The 10074-nt window shown below is 34.8% G+C and overlaps 1 long non-coding RNA gene across 1 annotated transcript; it reads right to left on the bottom strand.

The window, feature by feature from the left end:
- Positions 1–6281: 6281 nt before the first annotated feature.
- LOC139736675 (uncharacterized) lies at positions 6282–9430 on the bottom strand. Its single transcript, XR_011711270.1, has 4 exons — positions 9360–9430; positions 7436–7579; positions 6726–6832; positions 6282–6308 (listed from the first exon to the last, which is right to left on the bottom strand). It is a non-coding gene; the product is annotated as an uncharacterized lncRNA (long non-coding RNA).
- Positions 9431–10074: the final 644 nt, after the last annotated feature.

Below are 10074 nucleotides of genomic sequence, written 5' to 3'. Positions count from 1 at the left end.
TTATAATCTAAGTAATCTGATGTGTCATGATATAGCGCAATGACATATAATGCCAATCTTTTGAAATATCACCTTTGTATACACAAATCAATTCAATTCAATACAAAAATCTAATCTAACATCATCTCATCAACAAAAATACATCATTAATCAAAAAACATATATAAATAAATTCTTGTATCAAACTGCTGAAATACAATGACAATATTTTCTCATCATTTAAAGCATATTAATTACAAACAAAATATCATTATAGATATAGACATATACATGTATGTATAATATAACATGTTCATATGTATATTTCATTGTATATGTATACATACACTCACATTCACACACCCACATACATACACACACACATATTCACACACCATGACACACACACACACACACACACACACAACTACAGTTAATATAACACTTTCTAAATCAATATATCATATATTTTTATATTACCAAAGTATAATAATCTTAACAACTGCCAAAATATATCAACTTCAAATTAGATATATAAACAGCAATAACATTCTATAAATTACCTGGGACGTGTATAACATGACGTGATGACATGACGTGATATATATATAATTATATATATATATATATATATATATATATATATATATAATGAATTGGAAGTATACAATTACACACACACACACACACACATATAGACCGACAAATGAAAATAAGATACATGAATATGCTTTGACTCACTCAATCCTCTCGAACAAAAACAAGAGAACTAGGTAAGTTCCAGAAGTTCCGTATTAAACGATCATATCGAAATGATGATTCAAAATACCCCCAAACGCTAAAAACGATGAGAAGGAGCCCGTTGCTTGTTAAAAAAAAAGGGATTAGATGATGCCAAGTGATCGTTTGGAAAAGAATAATTACAGTTTGCTGTGATACCTCCAGGGCTTGCACACTATGGATGCAGAAGGGCTACCCACTCGTAACTAGAGTCCACCTGTTTCATGTACCGCCGCGACGTTGCAAAATCGCAACTTTGGCATGAAATCGGTTAAATGGGGAAAACGACAGTGTCAGTTTCAGCACACTGAGGAGCTATACCAACAGGGGTCAATCAGTTCGTATTCCTAAATCCTTGAGGGGGGGGGGGAAGCACATCGATGTATACGGCATGCCGACATAATCATTTCTGACCAGGGATAAAGATGGGCTATAATGCCACATTACAGAATGATGCATTTAAAGCTGAATGATGCATTTAAAGCTGAATGATGAATCTGCTGGAAAAGAGACTGCGATATCAAGGCGGATTCACTCGAGAGTTAAGGCTAGGACTAGCGTAACGAAATGTATCTTAACTCTTCTCTTTGGTCTACGTATCAATTATTGTTGTATAGTCGGAATGTTGAATCTCTGTCATCATGAAAGAGCAGAACGTGAATGATCCTATCATTTTGTCACAATGAGTGGGCTGGGGTGTGTGTATGATATTGTTCGGAAGTGATTCAAATCCATCGCATCCACCGGTAAATAGTAGGCCAGCCAAGACGATTTTTTTTACTTTGGACGGCAAAATTTGTTAATGCTAAGTTTTCCAGCTGAAAGTCTTGCAAAAATACTCAAGTTTAGCGTACGGCCGGATGTCAAGCGCGTTTTTGCCGAAAAATGTCTTTTTTAGCACAAAATTTGAAAGAATGTAAAAAATCACGATTTTTATTTTTTTACCGAAATAAGTAATGGTTGATAAGTACCTTTCAAACTAGAAATGTGTTATCTTCCATTTCAAGTTTAGAACCTGACTAATATGCATTTGAATGTAGAATTTTTACACGCACATATATGGCGCAATGAAACATAAAAACTTGATTTACTCAAAATTGTACTTTGTAAAATCTACCAATATTTCAAAGTTTTTTTAAACTACCTAAATCAATCTATTCAAAAGTTTTTATTATTCCGAAATATAATATATATTCTGATATCTTATGCAGCAAAGAAATTACAAGATAAGGCGAAAGATAACTCGTTTTATGTTATCCTAAATGGGACGATGTATTTTTACCGGACGCGCATTTTGAATGAAAAATCGAATGTATAGCGTAAGCCCATATATATTGTACATGGTATAGTGCGTGTAGGTATTTATCTTACATAATTGGCGAAGTCAATGGACAGGTTGGATAGCTGACTGCAAAACCCTTTGTGGCACCTTGATATGACTGAAATGTGCTTCTTCCCCAATCCCCCCCCCCCCCTCCAAAAAAAAAAATAAAAAATAAAATCAGTAGTGTTGTTACCATGGCAACTGATCATCATTAGGTCACTCCCTGAAAATTTCAAATATTCATAATTGTAAAACGTACGAAAGTGTTGAAACATTTTGTGTGAGTGTGAAAAATGTGTCAATCTAACTAATCTATGTTTAACAATGAAACCTAAGAGTTATATAAAATTGTTTACTATGTTCGGAAATGGTTGTCATGGAAACCGTGATAACAAATCACATGTTACTGGGAAAAATTACGATACCAAATCTCCCATCCTGCATACTCACCCCTTCCCCCGAGAATGCTTTGGAATTCGTAATGCTATATAGTTTGCATTCTCAGGCCCTGAAACGGAGCCCTGCAAGGGATAGGCACGAAATCGCTTTTACTTTTGTAATGTTCTAAGGCGAGGTGTTTGCATTTTATTTTGATTTATTCTCCCGCAGAAGACTTATACTAAATGTTTCTTTTATGATGGTTGATTGTTGACATGAATGTTGTTTGGAACGCACACTTAGTCGGCGACATAAAATGTTATTATGTATCCCGGATTTGTGTGAAAAAGTAAGGCAAATATCACCCTCAAAAGAGAAAATAAGAAGCGAAAAGGAAGTAGAAGTGAAATGCGTACAATGCAATAACAGCTTTATTTCCCCTTCCCATCATTAAGTCGGTTATATCATCGAGTCTATATTGCAGATTATATTAATCCTTGGCCAAGTTCTATGTCCTTGGAGCAGACATGTAACAACTTGTTTGTTTGCAATTCGATTTTTTTTTCTATATTATCACAAATTTGTGAAAAAAAAAATCATTTCAGTTATCACCAACACTCTAAATTCCCAGTCAACCAACAAAACGTACTACACAATGTGCACACGCCCGCAACCACCGTCTCAAACAGCGTTCACGAATGAAATACAGTAAACAGTAAACGAGGCAATTTCTCTTTTTTAAAGCAATGATTTGCCATTAGCGTACATTTACTAGAATAGCAGCACTTGACATCTATGTTGCTGGTTACCAAAAATGCTGATTAGAATACCATACACAGTAAGAACATGCTTGAATCCTGCAAAATATATATAATTATTTCTCTTCAACAGTATTTCGTTTTGAAAGGTAAAGAACCTCAGTCTCCATTTGTGGACATCTAAAAACAAACAAAAAAATCCATCTGAAAGCAATCTTCTTAAATGATTAAAAGCTTTAGAAAAGAATGAGTCCTCAGTGAAAATGTCTTTCATGAACAAATCTCTGTGATATACATCAAAAGAGTTTGAAAACAATACAAATTGCGCTGACTACATTAACTGCATTGACAGCCTCAATTTTTTTTTAATGTGACATATACTATAATGTGTCCAGCATCACAAACGTTACACCAGTTAGAAAAACAAAATGTTCTCTTTAAGCAATATTTCAATATCTCTATCTTTTTAAAAATTTGTGGTTACATATCCTAGCTAATTATGACTGTACGCTGTTGCATTGAACTTTCGTCAATGTACAACTAAATTAGAATGGTGACTGCCAAATTTTTAAAAATCTACTTTTAGTCTGATATTATTTTTGTGTTCTGCAGACCAGTGTGATAAGGTATCTGTACTGAATACTCGTCTCTCAATGAAGAAAAAAAAATCACCTCTCCAAAATGCATGGTACCGGTATTTCCCTCTAATACTTTCCCTCATTCCAAGTACCAGAATACATTGCTGGGGCCCTGAATAGCTAACATATATTACAGTATTACCAACATCATGACAATTATGGCACATGTGAAAGAAAACCTGGCAAAACATACATCTTGACCAGTACATTTTCTTTTCACTACTTCTTGTACTTGGCGTTTGGATTGAAACATTTTACTTATGTTCGTTCCTTTAAGCTACATACTATTCTTTTATATCTTAAACTAGAAAAGAAAAAAACATGCTCTATGCTATTTCCCTTCAGATTCACCAACTGTTACTTTGTGAAATTTTCTCTTTTTAAGCACTTCAACGTGCAGTTTTTTTTTTCTGACTAACATGTCACATATTTTCCTCCATCTGATGAAGAAAGGCAAAGTTCACTTCCCTTTTGTTGCCCCCCCCCCCATAAAAACAAAAACAAAAGACATTCCAATCTGACAGGATTAAAATGTTGGCGTTTGGGCTTCAAAGGAAATAACAGGATCAATTTCCATGAACTACTAGTATGCGGCTTGTAACTGTGAGTCTCAAAGGCATGGAATAGTTTTGGTTGAGATGGAGATTCAGACTTTAACTTTTTGCAAGCAAATAAAAACAACTTATGAAATATGAAAGAGCATCAAATTCTTAGAGTAATTTGAAGTTTGTTTGATTAAAGTTCTTGGTTTTGAAACGGCCGAGAAATCTTTTTAAAAAGTGACACAGAATGATAATAATTAGAAGTGGGTGCCACCTTTATTAGGACCTCTTTGTTTTTGTACATCTCAGCCTTTTCAAAACCAATTTTTAACAAATAAATTTGGAATTCCTCTTGGTATTGTTTACTCTTTAATATTTCGTAACAGGGTTCTCATTATTTTACAAAATCTCCATATCAGCCCCCATCTCAACCAAAAGTAGGCCATCCCTCATCCCTTTAATGCTGCCATCAAAATTGGAAGTAGATCTACATCAAATCATATTGTAAATGCTCTTTGCCAAGTAGTGTTGTGCACATTTTGATATCAGGTCTTGTTTTACTTCATCACTAAGGGAAAAAAAAAAGAAAAAAAAAGATTAGAAAAGAAGCATTTAATCTGGATTAGTAGAAATGTCTAATATATACACATGTCTTTTATATATTCAACTTCTATAATAGTTCTGAAAGCACATTGTGATTATATTTGAGAAGTTTAGATGGATGCATTCCACATGTAAGTTCAGGTTCTGATGACATCCTTCATACGGAATCTGGATGCGGACCGGATAGCCTGGCAGGGTTGTTTCTGGAGAGAGACGGAGAGAGAGAGAGAGAGAGAGAGAAAGAATGGTGTATCTGTCTTTACTTGATGAGGAAAGTGACATGGGCATTTTAATCTTTGGTGAAGACACAGTGACATATAGGCTAATAAAGACATACGGTTACTTGATTTCCTCTATATGTAGTGTTTCCTTGAAACTGTAAAGTATATTATTTTATATAGTAGATCCTAATTGTAGCAATTTAACCGTGAGTACACGATGAAATATAAAATGTAGGAAACTTTCATGATCCAAATATCCAATTCTTTCCATTAAGCTTTTTATTCCATTCAGAAGAATTTCAAGGTAGTGCTTGCCTGATACTGCAACTGGATACATTCAACACTTTCGTGCATATAATGTCCCTGTGACCTTTCACATCAATACCCTCATAACTAATCAAAGTCAAATTGCTTAGAGGTTATGGTAACTTTGCCATCCGAAGGTAAATATAATGTCATGGTAGCAATGCTCTACAGTCAATAAAAATCAGGGTTTCCCTGTAATTTACAATCAGCAGCAAAATCACAACAATAACTAAAATGCTACTTGTACAATGCTCAGCAGGTAATCATCTCTTCTGTATAAAACCAAAGTTGAAGATGATCTGCTGAGTAAATGTTAAGTTATTGCAAGATGAGAATAGGATAGATGTGCGTGTGAATGATGACTGCAACAACATAAAAACTCCTGCAACCATCTTTGACAGAGGCTAAAAAAAAAAATAATAATCAGCGTTAATTCATGTAAATCTTCGTTGTTGGAGTGATTGACTACATGCATATGCAGTACTGCATTCATTTAGCAAAACATGCGTTAATTTTCTGCCCAATGAACGATCGACAGTCAAAAATTTGGTCAAGATGTCAAAGACTTGACAAAATATTCCAACATATTTGGGGTTTACATTTTACATGTACATGTATTATTGCTTACCTCCCACATTTCCTTTCGAAATAGAGTGCAGGATGCACAGATTAGAGATTGGTAGTCAGGACATCTCTCTCTTTCTTTTTTTTCTCTCTCTCTCTCTTGTCCGTAGCTGGCTGTGGTTTGCAGGGTCCATTTTGTCCACTTTGTGCTAATTCTGGTCGAAAATACAATTAACAAAAACTTAAATAAGTTATCATTTTTATGAGTGAAACAGGATAATCATACTGCAACATAAACAAACACATTCATCATGAATTAGAATTAATCATCACGATCTCATGAAACCCTTAGTATGAGATTTTGGATCTTCAGGTCACTGTCAACATTAATTTGTCTTACATGTAATACATTAATCATGTAATTGTTATTATCATCTTTGATGCTCTAAAGCCATATCTTACTGAAAATGAATTATGTAGGATGGAAGTCATCTTGACACCTGTAATTCCTGTACACAAATATTTGATTGTATCATGCTCTCATTTGTATGTGGATTAGGATATGATTTCCTTGCATAAATCGATTTGTATTCATGAGATGATATTCCTAATTTCAAATCGATGACACTTACTTCTGAGCTGGAAAGGGCATTCACATCGCAGTCAAGACATCTTTCTATCTCCCCCTCACTCTAGTGGATGTGATCTCAAACTCAGCATGTCCATTTGTTGGTGACACCTTGATAAAAATAAAGAACAATACATCACAGCATATCACCCTTACGTCATACTTAACGCAACATAATAACAATGGAAAGTTAATTGATCTGTGACTACAGACGTATTTTCATTTGTGCACACATTAAACACTTGTGCCAATTGACATGGTTGAGAAATATTTCATTACATATAATATCTTACTTGATTACATTTATGTTTGATTTTTATATGATCTCATCTTCAGTAGATAGAATACCGTTCTTTCATATGATCCTCTACAATAGAACATGCAATGAATTTACAAGAAAACAAGAATACACATCCGATCATAGATTTGCTCCCCTTATTATATAAATGGAGATACACGTGTATAAGATTATTCTCCTCTCTTTGTTTGCAAAGTATTTGTACACTGCATTGTAATGCAACTGTCAAAGCGAAAACATGCTTGTTACAATTTATTCAAATGGAATAGGAATATTTGATACTCAATGTATTTAGATTTGGCATTATTTTCAACTGGGCACTGAAGTGATACATTTGATAATCAAACACTTAGTAAGTTAGTATTTAAAAGATATTTCAAATTAGACCGCTATCTAAGACATTTACCGTTTCTTACCTTCTGGTTGTTCTGCAATTTGTTGCAGGTAGAAAGAGCTCAGTCTTTACAATTAGATTTTGGCAAGTCAGAATAGGCATATGTCTCTCTCTTTGGTGAAGTTTGAAGACAAGACTCAGTCTGTCCACTTGTTGGTACATCTAGCTGAAAACAGAAATCGACATGGCTCAAATAATTTTTTTTTTCATCTTTAAAGCAGAGCATTATAAGCTAATAGTGAACAAAAAATAAAATTAATTTGAAATTTAATTGTTTTGAAAAGGCATCTTGACATTGACATAATTTTCTTTGTTTCCCATGCAAATCAATTATAACTAAAAATATATCTCTTTCATTAAGATGATATTTTTTTTTTTTAGCTTTTTAAAAAGTTAAAAAAGAAGAAGATATTTAGGTTTCAGTGAGTCGGTATAAATGATCCATTAAAAATGTAATATTTACATTTTTTCAAATGAACCTTTATTCTTTGAGACATTAACATAAGAACTTGGTACTTATGAGTAAAGACATTTCTAAATAGTTTCTCTTTGACTAGATCTATTTGTAAACTAGAAGAGTACATGTAAATGATTCACAGATTAGGAGAGGTTGGCAGTCAGGATTGAACACACTCTCTCTCTCTCTCTCTCTCTCTTTCAGGCATATTCGAATGGCAAGATCACTTGGTTGTAGACTCGCTTTTATATAAAACACCTAGGCCTAAATCCTAGACTCTTTTTCTGAACCCACAGGTCTACAAATACCAGAAAGAGTGGAATCAACCTTAGACCTCTGCTCTAGAGACTAATATTAGCCTAGATAATTCACGTTAGAGCTAATGTTAGGATCTTCTAATGTTAGATCTAACATGAACTTTTTGATCAAAGTTAGCCTACATATATATTATAATTATTATGCATAGATTTTAGAACCTCTAGATGCCTAAACTTAGGTCTAGCTAGGCCTAGTAAGCTGGGTCTTTACAACAAAACTGCCTAGATATGAGTAGTAGATTACTAGAAACCTCTAACGTTAGGTAGAATCAGTGGCCCAGATCTTGACTAAGGTTAGACCTAGATCCTAATTCCAGACGCCAGCTATTTATGCTTCAGACCCCGGCCCTAGATTTTATATTGTAGGTCTAGTATATTACTATTAGACTCTAAACGTTGGTAGATCTACATCTACATCTTCTGTATAGTCTACAGCCCCTTGCCCTGGACCTGGCTCTAGCCCTACAAATAGAAATACATCTAACCAGCGCAGTAACGTTAGTAGTAGTGGACCTGTACTGTCCACGTTATACAACTGCTAATGTGCTAACGTTAGGTGTTAAGTTCATTGTGATTATACTACTAGTGCCATAGGGCCTAGCCCGATTGAATTGTTTTGGCATAATAACAGGCGTAGCCGTACATTCTAGCACTAACACTAACATTCGTCGTTAGAGTAACACTACCCCTACTAGCTAGAATGTCTAACACTAACGTTAGTATTAACAGTTAGAGAGAGTGTATTACCGTTAGATAGATTAGACCTAACAGTAGACGAGGATTCAGTCCAACTGCATGTGATGAGGCCATAAATTACAAACCTAGATCGAACTAACAAGACACCTAAATCTAGACGTAGACCTAATGTTTGTTAGGCCTCTTTTCGCACCGTGTCAAGACGTGCTTTACGGAATAATCGCTGTTCCACTAACAAACACCGCCGGCACGGTCGGGTGGCGGCCCGGGGGTTGGTAGGCATGCCCGCGCCCACGGGATCGGTGCGAAATACAGTAATTAAAGACATCGGCCTAACGTAGTACTAGCGCTTGAACCTTGATATTAACCAAGTCTCAGATCAAAGTTTTATATCTAACTAATAGATCAAAACAGATTTTTAAGTTCCGTTATGCAGTGCAATAAGGAACTATGTATTTATTTACTAAGTTACTTACATTCGAAGGAAATAGTCCCTTTTCCAGTCACCACGTTTCCAACTCAACGACCGAAACATGCAGCTCTCGCGCGAGAGATTTTACCTGTATGTAGCTAGATCGTAGGGGTAGTGCGTGTGGTAGACGTACGCACACGTATTAAGTATTCGCGCGCACACAAGCTGCGCGGGGCTACTGGAAAATGCTCGGAAAATGCATTTTCTGAGTTCCTGCAAGTTCAGAGTTTTGATTAAAAGTAAAGATTTCTTCAAGAAAACTAGAAATAATATTGACACATTCAATTAAAGAAGCACTTGTAGTTTTATAAAACATTAAAGTACTTTTGGAAGATCATCTAATTAGCTTGGAAAAGCAAACTTTGCAGAACGTTAAGTAATCTGTGAATATTATTTCGAGAAAACAACACCCAAACATTTGAGAGCCCCATATATGGCTGTACAAAATGACTTTTTAAAATGCTAAGGAAACACATTTAAATTGCAATTTCATTAAAAGGGGCAATTGAAACTCATGATCTTTCAAATATCAATTGAATGCAAGCAAAAAATAAAAATCGTGATTTTTGACATGCTTCTGAATTTTGTGCTAAAAATGACATTTTTCGGCAAAAACGCGCGTGACATCCGGCCGTACGCTATTCCTTAGTATTTTTGCAAGACTTTCAGTATGAGAACGGAGCATTAACAAAAAATGCCGTCGAATCCTTATCTAGAGC

Source organism: Diadema antillarum, unplaced genomic scaffold (genome assembly GCF_040938485.1).
Source record: "Diadema antillarum isolate AM-2024a unplaced genomic scaffold, OU_Dant_1.0 seq00000661_RagTag, whole genome shotgun sequence".
NCBI classification, from domain to species: domain Eukaryota; kingdom Metazoa; phylum Echinodermata; class Echinoidea; order Diadematoida; family Diadematidae; genus Diadema; species Diadema antillarum.
This window is presented reverse-complemented; position numbering and strand designations above follow the sequence as displayed.